Source organism: Scyliorhinus canicula, chromosome 12 (assembly GCF_902713615.1).
Source record: "Scyliorhinus canicula chromosome 12, sScyCan1.1, whole genome shotgun sequence".
Taxonomy (NCBI): domain Eukaryota; kingdom Metazoa; phylum Chordata; class Chondrichthyes; order Carcharhiniformes; family Scyliorhinidae; genus Scyliorhinus; species Scyliorhinus canicula.
Genome location: NC_052157.1, coordinates 61,705,451 through 61,723,881, shown reverse-complemented (window position 1 = coordinate 61,723,881; position 18,431 = coordinate 61,705,451). Strand labels below are relative to the sequence as shown.

Here is an 18,431-nt window from a genome sequence, read left to right as displayed (position 1 = left end):
CCCCCACCCCACCCACCCCTTGGCAAATTTTATTTTCACCTGCCTGAGAAATTCCGCCAGGTCAGCCAGTTAGTCAGCAGCTTTGAGTGGTGCTGCCCATCGCAGCCGAGCAGGATTCTCCGGTGGACGATCAGGGAGGCAAAGGCTAGGGCGTCGGCTCCCCTCCCCATGAAGCTTTCTGGCTGATCTGAAACCCCGAAGACTGCCATTTTTGGGCATGGCTCCACCCTCACTCCCACAACCCTGAACATAATAATCTTTATTATTCACAAGTCCTGAAAGACGTGCTGTTAGGTAATTTGTACATTCTGAATTCTCCCTCTGTGTATCCGAACTGGTGCCGTAATGTGGTGACTAGGGGCTTTTCACAGTAACTTCATTGCACTGTTAATGTAAGCCTACTTGTGACAATAAAGATTATTATTATTATCAAGTACGCTTACATTAACACTGCAATGAAGTTACTGTGAAAATCCCCCAGTTGCCACATTCCGGCGTCTGTTAGGGTACACTGAAGGAGAATTCAGAATGTCCAATTCACCTAGCAGCATTCTGTCGGAACGCGTGGGAGGAAACCGGAGCACCCAGAGGAAACCCAAGCAGACACAGGGAGAATGTGCAGACTCCGCAAAGACAGTGACCCACGCCGAGAATCGAACCTAGGACCTTGTGCTATGAAGCCACAGTGCCGACTACTTTGCAACCGTGTGCCTCAAAGAAGGTTGTCCAGTACCCGACAAGTCTAGCGCCAGCCCAGAACATGTGGGTGTGGTTGGCCGGGCCTCCCTGGCACCGTTCACATTTGTCCACCACATCCAGAAAGAACTCACAAAATCAGGTTCTGGTTAGGTACGCTCTGTGCACTAACTTTAGCTGCGTTGGGTTCAGCCCTGCGCACGTGGAGGTGAAATTCGCCCTGTGTAGTGCTTCGATCCAGGTTCATCCCCTAATCTCTATGCCTAGTTCCACCTCCCATTTTCTCCTTGCCTCATCCAGGGAGGAGCCTACCTTTTCCAACAATCACCTGTATAAGTCTGCACATTTTCCCTCCCCTCATCAGCATCCAGTAGTTCTACGAATGAGTGTCCTGGTATCTTTCTGGGGCTGCGTTGTTGTTTCCTTGCGGAGAAAGATTTTAACCTGAATGTGTCTCAGGTCATTTCCTCTTGGCAGCTGGAGCCTTTGTGAGTTCCCCCAGGGTTGCTACTCTATCGTCCTAGGGTTTAGGCAGATGTTGCTGTCATGATCGGTGCAGGCTTGGAGGGCTGAAAGGCTTGTTCCTGCGCTGTATTATTCTTTTGTCCTTGTACATTCCCTAACCATCAGATTCCCCTCTTTTTGTCTCCACTTTTTGAAGGCGCCGTCCATTATTGCAGGGATGAACCTGTGGATGAACCATAGTGAACATGTTAGCTAGACTAAAGTGTTACCTCATTTGGCACTACATCCGGAGCATGGCTGCTACCACTGGGCTGCTTGTGTGTTTGGTCGGGGGGGATGGGGGAGCGGCTATGGCTCGGGCTCGGAGGGACGTACCTATGCAGGAATTCCCTTGCATCTTCACCCACTCTGCTCCCGGTTCATTCACCCATCCCCGTACTCTTTCTGCAGTACAGCCCAGAAGCAGAACTGTAGGTTCGGGAGGGCCAGGCCTCCCACTTTTCTTTTCCTTTGTAGGACTTTCTTTTGGATCCTTGGGTTCTTCCCCTAACCCCCAACCCCACACAAATGCCAGTTTGTTGACTTGTTGAAAATAGCCTTGGAGATGCAGATCAGGAGGGATCTAAACAGGAAGAGAAACCTGGGCAATATGTTCATTTTGATCATTTGCATTCTCCCCGCGAGGGAAAGTGGATGTGGGCCCCACTTCTGCAAGTCCCCTTTGACATCCTCCACCAGACGCATCAGGTTCCATTGGTGGACCCATATACAGTCGTGGGTTATTTGGTTCACCAGATAGCGGAATTTGATCTGGGTGCACTTGAACGGCAATCATCCCAGCTCTGTTCCCCCCCCCCCCCCCCACTCACCCCTCTGTGGGCAATCGCTAGCGGCTCGATTACCAGAGCAAACAGCAGAGGGGATAGCAGGCATCCCTGCCTTGTGCCTCTGTGCAGTCAGAGGTATCTAGAGCTGGTGGTGTTTGTCACCAGCACTGTAGTTTCACCCAGGAGGTGAACCTTGGTCCAAACCCAAACTGTCCCAGTACCTCTATGAGGTACTTCCATTCGACTCTGTTGAATGCGTCCAGGGAGATGATTACTTCTGATGTCCTCTCCCGATGGGGTCATTATCACATTCAGCAGTTGCCTGATGTTCGATGTCAGCTGCCTGCCCTTGACAAAGCCCACCTGGTCCTCCATGACTACCTCTGGCACACAGCATCTCCAGCTGCCTAGCCAAGGCCTTCGCCAGGATCTTTACATCTGCATTGAGTAGTGAGATGGGCCTGGAGGACATGTATTCAGTCGGGTCTTTGTCTTTTTGGGTGTCAGTGATATTGAGGCTTGTGCCAGTGTTGGTGGCAGGGTGCCCCTTACCAGCGAGTCTGCAAACATCTCCTGCAGGTGCGGGGTCAATGCTGGTGCAAATTATTTGTAGATGTCTGCTGGGAATCCATCTGGTCCCCGCGTCTTCCCCACCTGCATGGAATTGATACTCTCCATGGCAATCCCCAGTTCTAATGTTATTTCCAGGCCCCGTCTTTTATCTTTAATCATCCCCACGACTGGCATGTCCAGTCTGTTGAGACACTGCTTCATCTTCCAGTCCTCCTCTGGGGGCTCGGTGGTGTTCAGCCCTCAGTAGAAGATTGCAAAGGCTTTGTTAATTGATGCACCATTGATTGCACGTGAGGCGAGTGATTTACCAATGTCAGGCTTTAATTAACTAGAACACAGCCTGGCGATCGTCTACAGTGGAAAGGGACGATCGTCAGGCTTCTGAGCATTTATACCTCGTTGATAGAGGCGTGGTTAACTCAGCCTCTCGGCCAATCGGTCGAGAGGCACATGACCGACCAGGGCCAATGGTAAGCCGACGTTCTGGCCCACTGGCAGACGAGTATGCAGATCATATCATCACATTCACCCCTTACGGAGAAGGAAGGCGGGGGGGGGGGGGGGTGTGAACGAGACCCGGGGTGGGGGGGGGGGGGGGGAAGAACTGATGATATGAGTAGCCGTCGGGAGAATAATTTTCTCTCCGTACCCTTGTCTAATTTGGGGGCTTGCCACTGGCCCAGACATAACAATATTTACAAAAGGAAGTCCATGGGACCGTAAAACTCTAGAAGGATTCGATCAGTCGTTTGGTGGTCCTTGCCGTCCTGGCCGAGCGCCGTAGTGGAGGAGGTGTCGTCGGATTGGCTGATGGTCCTGCTGATGTCCTGGAGTCCGGGAGCGATAGACTTCGAGTAGTCTCCGACACCTGAGCTGGCCGCGGAGACGCCATGGATGAGGGATGGGGAAGCTGAGTGGGGTGCTGGGGTGAAAAAGGGGAGGGGGGGTCTGTGGTGGGGGGGGGGGGGGGGCTGCACGCCGGCAGCTGCCAGGTCCCGGAGGGAGACCGTGTCCTGCCGACCGTCGGGGTACTCCACATACGCGTACTGCGGGTTAGCGTGGAGTAACTGGACATGCTCCACCAACGGGTCGGACTTGTGCACCCGCACATACTTCCGGAGCAAGATGGGTCCGGGGGTGACCAGCCACGTCGGGAGAGGGGATCCGGAGGACAACTTCCTGGGGAAAACAAGAAGACGTTCATGAGGTGTCTGATTAGTAGCAGTACAGAGCAGTGAGCGGATAGAGTGCAGCGCATCGGGGAGCACCTCTTGCCATCGGGAAATAGGGAGATCTCTGGACCGGAGGGCCAGTAGTATGGTCTTCCAGATGGTACCATTCTCCCGCTCGACCTGTCCGTTACCCCGAGGGTTGTAGCTGGTCGTCCTGCTAGAGGCGATGCCCCTGTCGAGCAGGAATTGACGCAGCTCGTCGCTCATAAATGAGGACCCCCGGTTGCTGTGAATGTACTCGGGGTAGCCAAACAGTGAGAAGATGGAGAGTAGGGCCTTAATGACGGTCGATGTGGTCATGTCGGGACAGGGAATGGCAAAGGGGAAGCGGGAGTGTTCGTCGACAACCGGCAGGAAGTAAATGTTGCGGTTGTTAGAGGGAAGGGGCCCCTTGAAGTCAATGCTGAGACGGTCAAAGGGGCGGGATGTTTTGATCAGGTGTGCGCGCTCGGGGCGGTAGAAGTGCGGTTTGCACTCTGCGCAGATGTGGCAGTCACGGGTTACTGTCCTGACTTCCTCGATAGAGTAGGGCAGGTTGCGGGCCTTAATGAAGTGGTATAGGCGGGTCACCCCTGGATGGCAGAGGTCCGCGTGGAGGGAGCGGAGGCGGTCTATCTGCGCGCTGGCGCAGGTACCGCGGGACAGGGCATCAGGAGGCTCATTGAGCTTCCCAGGACGATACAAGATATCATAGTTGTACGTGGACAACTCGATCCGCCACCGTAAAATCTTGTCATTTTTGATCTTGCCCCTTTGTGCATTATCAAACATGAAGGCTACTGACCGTTGGTCTGTGAGGAGGGTAAACCTCCTGCCGGCCAAATAGTGCCTCCAATGTCGCACGGCTTCGACTATGGCCTGGGCTTCCTTTTCCACAGAGGGGTGGCGGAGTTCGGAAGCCTGGAGGGTTCTGGAGAAGAAGGCCACGGGTCTGCCCGCTTGGTTCAGGGTGGCCGCCAGAGTTACTTCAGATGCGTCGCTCTCGACCTGGAAGGGGAGGGCCTCGTCGATGGCGCGCATCGTGGCCTTTGCGATGTCCGCTTTGATGCGGCTAAAGGCCTGACAGGCCTCCGTCGACGGCGGGAAGGTCGTGGTTTGCATGAGGGGACGGGCCTTCTCCGCGTAGTTGGGAACCCATTGGGCGTAGTATGCGAAAAACCCCAGGCAGCGTTTGAGAGATTTGGGGGTATTGGGGAGAGGGAGTTCCATCAGGGGGCGCATGCGTTCGGGATTGGGGCCTATCACTCCGTTACGCACTACGTAGCCGAGGATGGCTAGGCGGTCGGTGCTGAACACGCATTTATCCTTATTGTACGTGAGGTTAAGGAGTTTTGCGGTTTGGAGGAATTTCTGGAGGTTGGCGTCATGGTCCTGCTGGTCGTGGCCGCAGATGGTGACATTATCAAGGTACGGGAAGGTAGCCTGTAATCCGTACTTGTCGACCATTCGGTCCATCTCCCGTTGGAAGACCGAGACCCCATTCGTGACACCAAACGGAACCCTAAGGAAGTGGTAGAGGCGCCCGTCAGCCTCGAACGTGGTGTACAGTCGGTCACTCGCGCGGATGGGGAGCTGGTGGTAAGCGGACTTAAGGTCCACAGTTGAGAAGACCTTGTATCTCGCGATCTCGTTTACCATGGTAGAGATACGGGGGAGAGGATACGCGTCCAGTTGCATAAACCGATTGATGGTTTGGCTGTAATCGATGACCATCCGGTTTTTCTCCCCCGTCCGGACCACCAGCACTTGGGCTCGCCAGGGACTGTTGCTGGCCTCGATGACCCCTTCCGTCAGCAACCTCTGGACCTCGGACCTGATGAAGGATCGGTCCTGGGCTCTGTACTGTCTGCTCCGTGTGGCGACGGGTTTGCAATCGGGGGTGAGGTTAGCAAACAGGGAGGGGGTCCACTTTGAGGGACGAGAGGCTGCAGACAGTGAGGGGGGTATAGGGCCGCCGAATTGAAAAGTCAAGCTCTGCAGGTTGCACTGGAAGTCCAGTCCTTGGAGTGCCGGTGCGCAAAGGTCAGGGAGGACAAGGAATTTATAATTTTTAAAAACCTTCCCTTGGACCGTGAGGTCCGCGATGCAGCACCCCGTGATGTGGACGTAGTGCGAACCTGAGGCTAAACCGATTTTGCGTGTTACGGGATGGACAGGGAGCGCGCAGCGTCTTACCATGTCAGGGTGAACGAAGCTTTCCGTGCTCCCGGAGTCCAGCAGGCAGTCCGTCTTGTGGCCGTTGAGGTGGATCAGCGTAGTCGTTTTGGCGAGCGTGCGTGGATGAGACTGGTCGAGCTGAACGGCCGCGAGCTGTGGAGAAAATTCGTCGTCGCTGTCCGATTCCATGCTGGAGGGACCTTGCGTGGCAGATGTGGAAGTCGGTGGCCAGGATCTATATGTGGGGTGAACGGCCGCGAGCCGTGGAGAAAATCCGTCGTCGCTGTCCGATTCCATGCTGGAGGGACCTTGCGTGGCAGATGTGGAAGCCGGTGGCCAGGATCCCCAGGTGAGGTCTGTTCCCCAAGATGGCGGCGACCAGGACCCGCACGTGGGGTCGGGGCCCCAAGATGGCGGCGCCCAGGACCCGCACGTGGGGTCGGCACCCCAAGATGGCGGCGCCCAGGAAGCCCTCGTGGCCGCTGGAGGTGGAGCTAGCGTTGCCGGCGCTGTGAGCGGAGAGGCGCGCAGGCCGGCTCCAAGACGCCGGCTAGGTGCATCAGCTGTGGGAGGAGGTAAGGCGCGCGGGCCGGGTGCGGGGGGCCGGGGGCGGGGGGAGCCGAGTCGCGCTGCGGGCAGGCAGGGACCGGGGGGGCCCGGAGAGGCGAGCCGGTCGGGCGCCGGGGCCCGGGGGTGGGGGGAGCCGGGGTCCGGGAGCGGGGGAAGCAGGGCCGCTGCGGGCAGGCAGGGACCAGGGGGGCCCGGAGAGGCGAGCCGGTCGGGCGCCGGGGCCCGGGGGCGGGGGGGAGAAACGTGCGCGGCGGGCAGGCAGAGGCCTGGAGGGGCCGGGGAGGTGCGCATGTCGGCCGGCGGGGCGCGAGTCGGGAGCAGCTGGGGCGGCCCTGGAGGAGAGAGGGAGGCACACAGGCCGTTTGCAGAGGCCTGGGGGAGGGGGGGAGAGTGCTGTGCAGCTTCCAGAAACGCTGCAGCCAGCATTTTGGCCTGGCAGACTGTGGAGTAGTGGCCCTTCTTCCCGCAGCTCTTACAGAGGGCGGAGCGGGCTGGGCAGCGCGAGCGAGGGTGCTTAGCGTACCCACAAAAGTAGCAGCGGGGCCCCGCGGATTTATCGGGTCGCCCCGCGGCACAAGCCTGAGGGAGGCCGGGAGCGGTGGGTAGCTGGTGGGAAGCGTGCCAGGAGGCGGCCTGGCCAGGGTCATAGGTGCGAGCGCTTAGATCTGCGACCTCCAGGGAGGCGGAGAGAGTCAGCGTCTCCGTCAAACTGAGTTCGTCTCTTTCCAGCATCCGCTGGCGGATCACGGGAGACAGCATCCCAGCCACGTAAGCGTCTCTGACGAGTAGCTCCATGTGCTCTGTAGCGGACACCGCTTCACAGGCGCAACCTCTCCCCAGGGCACAGAGGGCCCGGGCGTATTGGTCTAGAGACTCACCGGGGACCTGCTTTCTGGTGGCCAGCAGATGTCGAGCGAATACCCTGTTGATCGGTTTGATGAATTGTCCTTTTAGCTTTTGCATAGCGTCATCATAATCTGTTTCGTCTTCGATTATTGAGTAAGCATCAATACCCACGCTGGAGTGGAGGACGTGCAACTTCTGTGCCCCGGTGGGGGGGGTGGTTGTAGATGCCAGGAACCCTTCGAGGCAAGTCAGCCAGAGTTTGAAAAGTTCTGTAGAGTTCGGAGTTTGCGGGCTGATGCGGAGGCATTCGGGCTTGATGCGGAACTCCATCTTCAAAGTTGTAGTTAATTAAATTGATGCACCATCGATTGCACGTGAGGCGAGTGATTTACCAATGTCAGGCTTTAATTAACTAGAACACAGCCTGGCGATCGTCTACAGTGGAAAGGGACGATCGTCAGGCTTCTGAGCATTTATACCTCGTTGATAGAGGCGTGGTTAACTCATCCTCTCGGCCAATCGGTCGAGAGGCACATGACGCACCAGGGCCAATGGTAAGCCGACGTTCTGGCCCAATGGCAGACGAGTATGCAGATCATATCATCACACTAATCTTTTCTGGTGCAGCGACTATCCTACTGCATGTGTCTTTAACCTGAGCTATTTCCCTTGCGCTGCTTGCTTTCTCAGCTGGTGAGCCAGCAGGTGCCTGGTTTTGTCTTCATGTTTGTAAAAGGTCCCCCGTGTCTTGCGGAGATGATGCAATTTTCCTTTAATATATTTTAATTGAAGGCTTTTAACAAAAATACACGAATATCTGAAGAACAACACATCAACTCAATAAACAACCACAACTATCCAACCTCACCCCTCCTCTCCCGACACCAACATCCCGCCACGTCCTGCATTCCCCATTTTAACTCCCTTATTATCTCCCCCTTGCTGACCCCACAATTCTCCTTGAAAAAATTCATGAACGGTTTCCAACTCCGGTCGAATCCCTTTACCAAACCCAGCAGAGCGAACTTGGCCTTCTCCAACCTCAGGAATTTGCGCACCCTCACCTCTGCTTTTGGTGGCTTCGAGTCCTGCCAAACCAACAAAATCCATCTCCAGGCAATCAGGGAAGCAAAGGCCAATACACCAGGCTCTCTCTCCCCCCTGGAATCCCAGGACTTCTGACACACCAAATATTGCCACCTCCGGACTTGGAACCACCCTCACACCCCACGTGCCGAGAACACCTGCCAGACCCCCTCAGTTTTGGGCATGCCCGAACATGTGGACATGATTTGTAGGCCCTCCGGCCCACCATCCACACCTATCCTCCACCCCCGCAAAGAACCTGCTCATCCTCACCACCAGCATGCGGGCCCTATGCACCACTTTAAACTGGAGAAGGCTTAACCTCGCACATGAAGAGCATGCATTCACCCTCCGCAAGACCTCCGCCCACATCCCGGCCCTCACCTCTCCTCCCAGCTTCCTCTCCCACTTGTTTTAATATCCTCCACCGGAGCGTCCTGCCTCTCCATCAATTCCTTATAAATATCCGACACCTACCCCTCCCCCATTAGGTTTTCCGATAACAGCACCGGAGGCGGCATCTCCAGGAAGTATGGCACCTTTCTCCTCACACAATCGCAAACCTGCAGGTACCTAAAACTATTCACCTTGGGCAACTCATACAATTCCTCCAGCCCTGCAAATTTGCCCCTGATAAACAAGTCCCTGAAGTACTCAATCCTTACCTGCCACCACCCTCACAACCTTGCAGCCAGCCATGCTGGCACAAAGCTATGGTTGTCACAGATCAGCACCCACAATGACAAACCCTCCAGCCCAAAATGCTGCCTACACTGTCCCCACACCTTTAAAACCAGCGCCACCACTGGACTCATGGAGTACCTGGCCGGCGAGAGCAGCAAAGGCGCCAACAACAAAGCCCGCAAACTCATTTCCCTGCACTTACCGCCTCTATCTGTCCCCAGACTGATCTCTCCTCAACAGCCCACTTTTCTCACCATCACAATATTTGCCGCCCAATGATAATTTATCAAATTCGGAAATGCCAGCCCCCCACCACTTGGTCCAGAAAAGTCCGCCTCACCCATACGGCCTTCCCCACCCATACAAACCCCAAGATCAGCCCATTGACTTTCCTTAAAAAAAACATGGAGAGGTTCTGAAACACAGAGTGTAAGGCAGCACCACATTTTCACTGTCTGCCCCCACCCAGCCAACGACAGCGGCAAAACATCCCACCTCTTAAAATCCACCTTCGTCCCCTCCACCAATCGAGTCAAGTTCAATCCATGCAGCTGGGCCCATCTCCGCACAGCTTGAATACCTAGTACCTGAAGCTCGTCCCCACCACTCTAAATGGCAACTCCTCTAATCTCCTTCCCGCCCTCTGACATTGATTGGAACATCTCACTCTTTTCCATGTTCAATTTATATCCTGAAAACCGGCCAAACTGCCCCAAGATTCCCATAATCCCCCCAATGTTGCCCATTGGGTCGATGTAGTACCCTCAATAACGACACAGTAGTATAAATCGATAAAAGAAGGCTTTAATAAGCTGAGAACTAGCCTGATGCCGAGTTGGGTGCTTACTGGGTGCCACCTACAGAGCGGCCCCTTATATACAACTCCCTGGTGGGCGGAGCCGGAGGCTGAGGCCCCCGGGTTCCAAACCCAGTCTTAAAGGGGCATCACCTACATGATTATAGGTGTACAGTAATGCAGCATGACAGTAACCATTCATCACAGTCGAAATATACAATAGGTCATCCGCATATCCCTATAATCAGCACCCTCCTGATCAATCCATCTCCAATCCCTCAATGCTCTAAGCACCATTGCCAACAGCTCTATCACCATGGCAAAAAGCATTGGGGAGAGTGGACACCCCTGCCTCATCCCACGATGTAGCTCAAAGTACCTCAAACTCATCCGGTTCGTCCGCACACTCGCCACTGGCGCCTTGTGCAACAGCCGGATGCAATCCACAAACCCCTGCCCGAACCGAAACCGCCCCAACACTTCAAACAAATACAACCACTCCACCCAATCAAAAGCCTTCTCCGTGTCCATCCCAACCACGACCTCTACCTCATGCCCCTCCAAAGGCATCATAATCACAGTAAGTAACCTCTGCACATTTGTCAACAACTGTCTTCCTTTCACAAAATCCATCTGATCCACCCCAATTAACCCGGCACACAGTCCTAATCTGCGATGCCAGCACCTTCGCTAATAGCTTGACATCGACATTCAATAACGTTACCGGGCAGTATAACCCACACTGCTCTGGGTCCTTAGCCTTCTTTAAAATCAGGAAGATGGAAGCCTGCGACAATGTAGGGGGGAGCTGGTCTCTCTCCCTCTTCTCATTATACATCCTAACCAGCAGTGGCCTGAGCTCCACCCCAATCTTTTTATAAAACTCTACTGGGAACCCATCCAGACCAGGGCCTTCTCTGCCTGTATCGCACCCATGCCATCCATTACCAATGGGGGCCCCCTGGTCCGAAACCTGCCCCTCCTCCAACCCATCTAGGAACTGCCACATTCCCTCTTCCCTGTCAGGGCTCTGACTCATACAGCCACCTATAAAAGGCCTCCATTCCTCCATTCACCCCCTCCGGTCCACTACCACCGTACTCCTCTCGTCCTTCACTGTACCAATCTCCCTCGCTGCTGCCTCATGGATTTGTTATGGGCCGCGGTTCAGAGAACCCCGAAGTGTATCATGGAGTTCACCTGACCCACAACTTTTAATAGGTTGGGACTTCCGGTGGCGGCGATGATCGAGTGAGCCACACATTTGGCGGGCTCTCACTCCGGCGGGGCTTTAGGGGCTGATTCCCCTGCGATAGCGGGACTGCGGAGTGGCGAAAAGGCGGCCGCGGAAGTGCGGGGGAGCGGGCTGCAGTGCATGGAACCACGAGAGTCCAGGAAGCAGAGGAAGAGAGAGAGAAAGGGACAGAGGCAAGGAGCAGAGGAAGCTGACCTGGAACCTAAGATGGTGGACACACGGACCTCGGACTCAGCAATCCAGCAGGCGCTGGAAAACATGCTCCAGGTGATGAAGAGCAGTTTTGAGTCGCTGAAGCGGGACAGCTTGGATCCACTCCAGAAGGCAGTGGATCAGCTGAATCAGAGGCTGGATGCTCAAGATGTTAAAGTTAAGGAGCTGCGAGAAGCGGTGGATTGCGGCGATAGAGGTCGACGGGCTGAAGGAGCGGCAAAGAAGACTGCTGGAGAGAGTAGAGGAGTTGGAGAATAGAGCCTGCAGGAATAATCTGAGGATCATCGGCCGCCCGGAGGAGGCTGAGGGAGCTGATGCTGCAGCTGGGCGAAGAGCGCCAGGAGCAGCACGTGAAACAACAGTGTTCTCCGCATTTACCAGGACCTAAGCCAGGAGGTGGCTCGGCGGCGAGCAGCCTTTAAACAAGTCAAGGAGGTGCTGTTCAAGAAGCACGTGAAGTTTGGTCTGCTGTTCCCGGACCGTCTTTCGGTCACGCATCAGAGTCAACACCACTACTTCTCCAAGCCCCAAGAAGCGATGGACTTTGCGAGGGATCAGGGGCTGGTCCCGAAAAGAGGTCCCACGGGCACGAATTAGGACCCGAAAACCATCGTATGAAGGGACGCCGAATGTGCCTGGACCGCTGTTCAGCGGTTTGCTGTGTTAAAGGTGCCATGCGGGACATTTGGACTCTTTTCTTTGTTTTTGGTTGCTGGTTTTTTTTGTTTTTTTTCCCTCTTTTTTCTGTTTTTTCCTTTTCGTGTGGATTTTTACTTTTTGTGGGGCTCGCTGAGTGCACTGGAGCCGGTATTGTAACTAAGGGTGGCCGGTCAGCGAGGCGGGTTAAAGACGTGGGTTGGGGGTTTTTGTTTTATTGGTGTTCCTGCCTTCCTGTGCCAGTGAGTTTGCTCCAGCGGGTTGGAGAGGGAGATGGGGCACCGGGGAGTGGGGATGAGGACGGGGAAACAATGGGAATGAGATAGGGGGGCGCCGGAGTGATGAGTCACCGGGCTAGCAGATTGGCTAGTCAAGGGAGTCAGGTGGAGGGGGGAGAGAATACAGCCAGTGGATGGCAGGGGTGGGGTTACCTGGGGATGTTGCTAGGGTGGGAGAGTGGGGGGGTTGTTTTGCTGACGTGGGAGGGATCTGAAGTAGGCAGTGGGAAGGAGGTCGAGGGTGGAGGCAGCCAAGAGGCGGGGCCAAGAATGGCGCGACGCACGGGCCGGGGGCCGGCCCGAGAAAGGCTATGGATGACCGGTGTGGGGGGAGGGGGTGGGTTGTGCCCCCCAACCAGGCTGATCACCTGGAATGTCAGGGGACTGAATGGGCCAGTTAAGAGGGCACGGATGTTCGCACACTTGCGGGCTCTGAAGGCGGACGTACTTATGTTGCAGGAGACACATCTGAAAGTATCTGACCAGACTAGGCTAAGGAAGGGCTGGATTAGCCAGGTCTTCCACTCGGACTTGGACTCGAAGTCCAGAGGGGTGGCAATCATGATCAACAAGCGCGTGCAATTTGAGGCGGAGGGCATAGCCGCAGACAGAGGGGGGCAGATACCTGATGGTAAGGGGCAGACTGGAAGGGAGAAGAGTGGTGCTGGTGAATATATATGCCCCGAACTGGGACGACATGGACTTTATTAAAAGAGTGCTGGGGAAGATCCCGGACCTGGACTCTCGTAGGCTAATAATGGGGGGGGAACTTTAACATGGTCCCTGACCCGGGGCTGGATCGGTCATGTCCCAGAACGGGTAGACACCCAGCAATGGCAAGGGAGCTGAAAGAGTTTATGGAGCAAATGGGGGCAGAGGACCCCTGGAGAGCCAGACAGCCGACGGAAAGGGGCTACTCGTTTTGCTTGCACGTGCATAAAGTATATTCTAGGATAGACTTCTTTGTCTTAAGCAGGGACTGTGTAGGGGAGGTAAAGAACACGGAATATTCGGCAATCACTATCTCGGACCATGCCCCGCACTGGGTAGACCTGCAGGTCGGAGGGGCGAATCACCAACGCCCACAATGGAGGCTAGACGTGGGACTGTTGGAGGAGGGGACTTGTGAGAGGCTTCGGAGGTGTATGCAAAACTACTTGCAGGTGAACGATACGGGGGAAGTCTCAACGGCGACCCTGTGGGAGGCGGTGAAGGCAGTAGTGCGGGGAGAGTTGATCTCAATTGGGGCCCACAGTGCCAAGGCGGACAGGGCAGAAATGGACAGATTGGTTAGGGAAATGTGTCGGATAGACGAGGAACACGTGGAGTCCCCGGGGGAGGATCTACTCAGGGAGAGGCAGAGACTACAGGCAGAACTGGGGGCGCTATCCACGAGTAGGGCCGTGGAACACCTTAGGAAGGCGAGGGGTGTATCATATTCTTCATAATTTTGATTATCATGTTTATAGTTGTTTTACTCAGGAATGTAACAAGTCCACCACGGCCTTTACTTTGAGCCTTTCCTTGTTGCTCTAATCGTTTGATTCTTTGTTTATAAACGTGAGCTGCCATAATGGGGTCATATTTTGCCATCAACTGCACTGTAGCAATATTTCTTCTGGCTTCCTTGTTCCAGCCACTTGATGATCTGCCATTTGATGCTCGTTGGTATGAGAGGAAAATTAAGAATGACTCAGTCCCAAGTATGAACAATATAAGCATCAATTTTCTTTGTTATATGTTAGTCATTTTCTTGGGACTGAGTCATTCTTAATTTTCCTCTCATACAAACGAGCATCAAATGGCAGATCATCAAGTGGCTGAAGTGGATGTTCAGCAAAAAACTGTTTTAGCTTTGCTCGTGATGGATATTGGAAGATTCCAGTAATTGATCTTTCATTTTCTTGCATAGGTTCATTTACAGGATGTGCTTCAGAAACCAAGTCATTTATGCTTGAAGGAATATCTGATTCCCTGTCACTAGTTGAAGCTATGTGTTCAGATGTTGCAACTACAGGCAGTACAGATACTGGAACAAGGAAGCCAGAAGAAATATTGGGCCTGGGTTGATTAGTAATGGATGCACTTGTATTTGTCTCTACATTCAAAGTAGCTCTTCTCTGTTCTTGTAACTCGCATGTCATTGCATCATCACCATGAGCATTGTTTCTTGCTTCTTGATTATTTGTTGCAGAACTGGATATTGATGTGGATTGTGCTTGTGGTATTATAAACTCTGTAATAGGCCTGCATCGCTTGGCTGATTCCTTCCTTTCTGCTTCTTTTTGTTCTTTGCGTTTTAGTGACCCAGATTTATGCTTTTTCTTTTCCATGCTGGTAGGGGTAATATTCCTGAAATAGAAACTTAATTAAAAATAGCCCACATTGGGAAAAATTAATATTGATGATTGCAAGAATAACTTGAAGGAACGCCAGATAAACCCCTACTTGATAAAAAATATAAAATAACTTACTTACACTTCAATAGGCTATGTTCATTAGTCAATACTACTGTGGCCTATGCAGCTTCAGAAGAGGAGACAATCCACTGTCCAGTGTTCACACCAGCAAGCAACTGAGACAACTGTTGAAACTTAGAAGTTTGGTCCGACTATAGTAAGACATTAAGAATGGTCCCACGACCAAAGTTAACATGTCCAGTTTAATACCAGTGTAGTGTTACAAGTCGCAACCCTTTGAGTTTACCGATCATGGCTTATCACTTCAATATCTTTGACCTCATGATTCAAGGTCAAAGGTACCGCTTCTCCTTTTCGGTGACCTCACGACCCTATGTACTGCTTGATATCCTTTCAAGTTGCCGACCATCTCAAATCACGAACTGTAACTTTATCTTTAAATTCACACACTCTTGCTGAAAACGTGGATTTCCAACTATGTCCGACCCGGGTGAACCAGCGTCCCCCCCCCCCCCCACTTCTTTTCACATCCGTTTAACACTGCTTCATTCCTTCATACACTGAGTGATTATTTGTTTCTTTCTTTATTGCATTTTTATTTGGTACAGCTCTTTTTAAAAACAATTATATTTTATTAAGTTAGAATACAAATCTCAGGAAAGAAGTTGGAGAATTATTTATCTAATTAATTATAATTTTTAAGGGCCCTTCAGAGATTCACGGGCCCCTTCTTGGCTCTCCGGGCCCCGGACCGATGTACCGGCTGAACCAAGACTACTGCTTGATATCCTTTGAAGTTGCCAATCATCTCAAATCACGAATTGTAACTTTATCTTTAAATTCACACACTCTTGCTGAAAACATGGAATTTCCTTAATTATGCCCGACCCGGGCCCCCCATTCCACATCCTTCCACTACCTCCCCTGCTTCGTTCCTTTTCATGCACTGCTTATTTGTGTCCTGTTCTCTTTTTTTTCTTATTCCTTTTTATTACTAAAACAGTTGTCTGTGTTTGTTTCTTTATTGCATTTTTATTTGATATAGGGGGCCCACTTCATCAGGGGCCCACTTGCCATCGGGCAAGCTGACACCCTGGCCAGTCCGCCACTGGCCTCGAGTATTTGAGAATCCACTGCAGGAACCATTCTGTGCGCATCGGCTAATTCATCATATTTCTCTGGAGTCAATTTGTCCAAAATGGGGATTATTTGATTAATTACCAGTTGGCTGTTTGCCATTAATTTGCTCTCACTAAAAACCGTATCAATGACACACAGGACTTCGCTGTCAGTCTCCTCCACCAAGTGAACTGTCTTGGTCGCTCCAGTGTCCAACGGGAGTAACATTGCCAGGCAAAGTGGTTTCCTCTTCCACATTTGGATGATGAGTGCCACATCGCTGGCATATCATGGGGGATCGGGTCGGCTGCTCAAAATGGCCATCTGCCCTGGGGGCACACTTCCCATTCAGCTGCATCACCACATTAATGGCGTCGGCCGCCTCTTCTGCATTTGCGCCAAAACTACGGAGATTCAACGTGTCGAGCTGCTTTGCAGCATACTCACTAGCGTGACGTACTTGAATGGCATTTTCATGTTTCAGGTCTGTTTCCCATGGTAGCTGGTCATTCACTTTATTATTGGAGATTCCAAACACTGTCTGGTCTCGTATCATCGATGACTGGAGTGTGCTGAAGTTGCTCAACTGCGCTTTCAATTGCAAGTCAGTGAGGAAGCTATCAGATACCTCTCCCTTGTTTTGGGTGGGCGTAGGGAATTTATAGCGCTCAAAGGTTTAGTTTTTTCTTGGGGAGCAATGCTGATTGAATCTTTTAAGTACTTCTTCAAAGCTTCTGCCATCAGCCTTGTTTTCAAATGCAAACATATTCCAGGATGGCCAGGCTCGTGATCGGGCGCCACCGATCGGCAGGCACGGGTGATCTGGGAGGGGTGGGGGGGCTATATTGTGAGAGCTGGTCCGCTGTGTGGGTCCGCCATGTTGCGTGGGGCCGCCGCCACACGCATGCTCGGACCTCCGTCCGGAAGTGCAGGGCCCCGTATCGGCTGCCGGAGCTGCCGAGGACTACTCCAGGCCCTATAAGCCCCTTGCAAAACGGAGAATCACTGTGGACTTTCTCCAGGTAAGCCCAGAGTGATTTGCATCCGTTTTCTCATGGGCATGAGGACTTTTGGCCCATTATCAGAGAATTCCGCCCCTTGCTTCTACACGGCCTCTGGAGTGGCTGTTGTTCGGCATCTCCTTTCGCGTGGATGTTGGTTGAGGTGTGAGGATATTTCTTTTCCTCGTATTAGCAGACTATTTCAAAGGAAAGGGCCTATCTTTGGGTTTGTAGGAGAAGGCCCACCTGATGTGTGACATCTCAACACATCCTCATCACCGGAAGTCCCCTCCATATCTTTCTAACCTAAATGCAACACCTCGCATTTATCAATGTTGAAATTAATTTGTCAATGACCTGTACATTCTTTAAGTTTATTAATATCTTTCTGTAATTTATTGCCGTTATCCTCAGTATTGAATGTCTCCCTAATTAAGTCCCAACTGTACATTTTGAGTCTGGTGGATGTCCAAACTATCCAGTGTACAATATTGATATTTCTCTCCCCAGCTGAACCTCAGTGGAAAGGTGAGACTCCACAAGAGGTGACAAGGCAGGAAGTTTCGTGTGTACAGATTCTGTGTCATTTCAGTTATCCATCGTGTCTGGGAAAACCAATGGAGAGAAATGATGAGAAATATGGAAGCCTGTTGATATCCTTTGCCTCCAGGGATCAGAATTACGTATCGGCAGAGTTTCACCATCGGACCCGGTTCTGGAGACCTGAAAACTGGCGACTGTTCCCTGAGTACAAACAACACGACACGAAAAGATGCAGGATCTTGTTTTTTCTGAATAGAATTTGACCTGATTCCCGCCATAACTGTTACCCGGTAACCCGACTTCACATTTCTGGTAAGTGCTGGGTTATAATTACTCAACAATTCACATCCAACACGCAATGGGAAATAACACAAATTGTGATTTTTCCACATTAACACAATGTCTGATGATCAGTAACCTGGTGATAGCTTCCAGTTCAGTCCTAAAGCAACCTCCAATATTCACTTTGATGTCAATGATGTTATGCTCTCAGCTGGGGTTATTACTGGACAAGTTAGATCCCAGGGCGAAACGTGGCTTGGCAGATCCTAACTTTTATTTTTTGCTTGAAAACATTGAGGGCGGTTGCTGTCCTCATAAGAAAAGAATGAAACATTTACGAAACAAAATTCGATGCACTATTATACACACTCCTTCTCTGCAACTCTACCTTTCGATATATACAGATTCAGAGCCATAATACAAGTTACAAAATCCACTTCATACTCTAATGTTCACACTCAGTACATAGTTCATATAAACCAGTGGGCAAACTGGTCAGACAGCCCACACTCTGAAACCAAGCAGCAGATGTTTCTACAGATTTCTCATCAATTCCCCCACACACTTCCCATACTAATGCCGAGTGCAATAGAGCATTATTTTTCAAACTTTTTACCCGGACCCACTCTTACCAACCGACAGAACTTTGGACCCCATGCCAGCTGACATTCGTGACCCAAGACGGCCGCCAATCACAACACACTATATTGCTTACCATTAGTGCGACGGGG

General features: G+C 52.3%; 1 protein-coding gene across 4 annotated transcripts in view; it reads left to right on the top strand.

The window, feature by feature from the left end:
• Positions 1–18,431, top strand: part of LOC119975257 (sialic acid-binding Ig-like lectin 12) — a 312,188-nt gene that overhangs the window by 39,105 nt on the left and 254,652 nt on the right. For 2 of the 4 annotated variants that reach the window (XM_038814943.1, XM_038814940.1), the window contains exon 3: positions 17,386–17,730. The exons of 1 other annotated variant lie outside the window; for it this stretch is intronic. The gene's annotated coding sequence lies outside the window, so the exon portion shown is untranslated. The remainder of the gene's footprint in view (positions 1–17,385; positions 17,731–18,431) is intronic. One more of the 4 variants, XM_038814941.1, reaches the window with a different exon arrangement.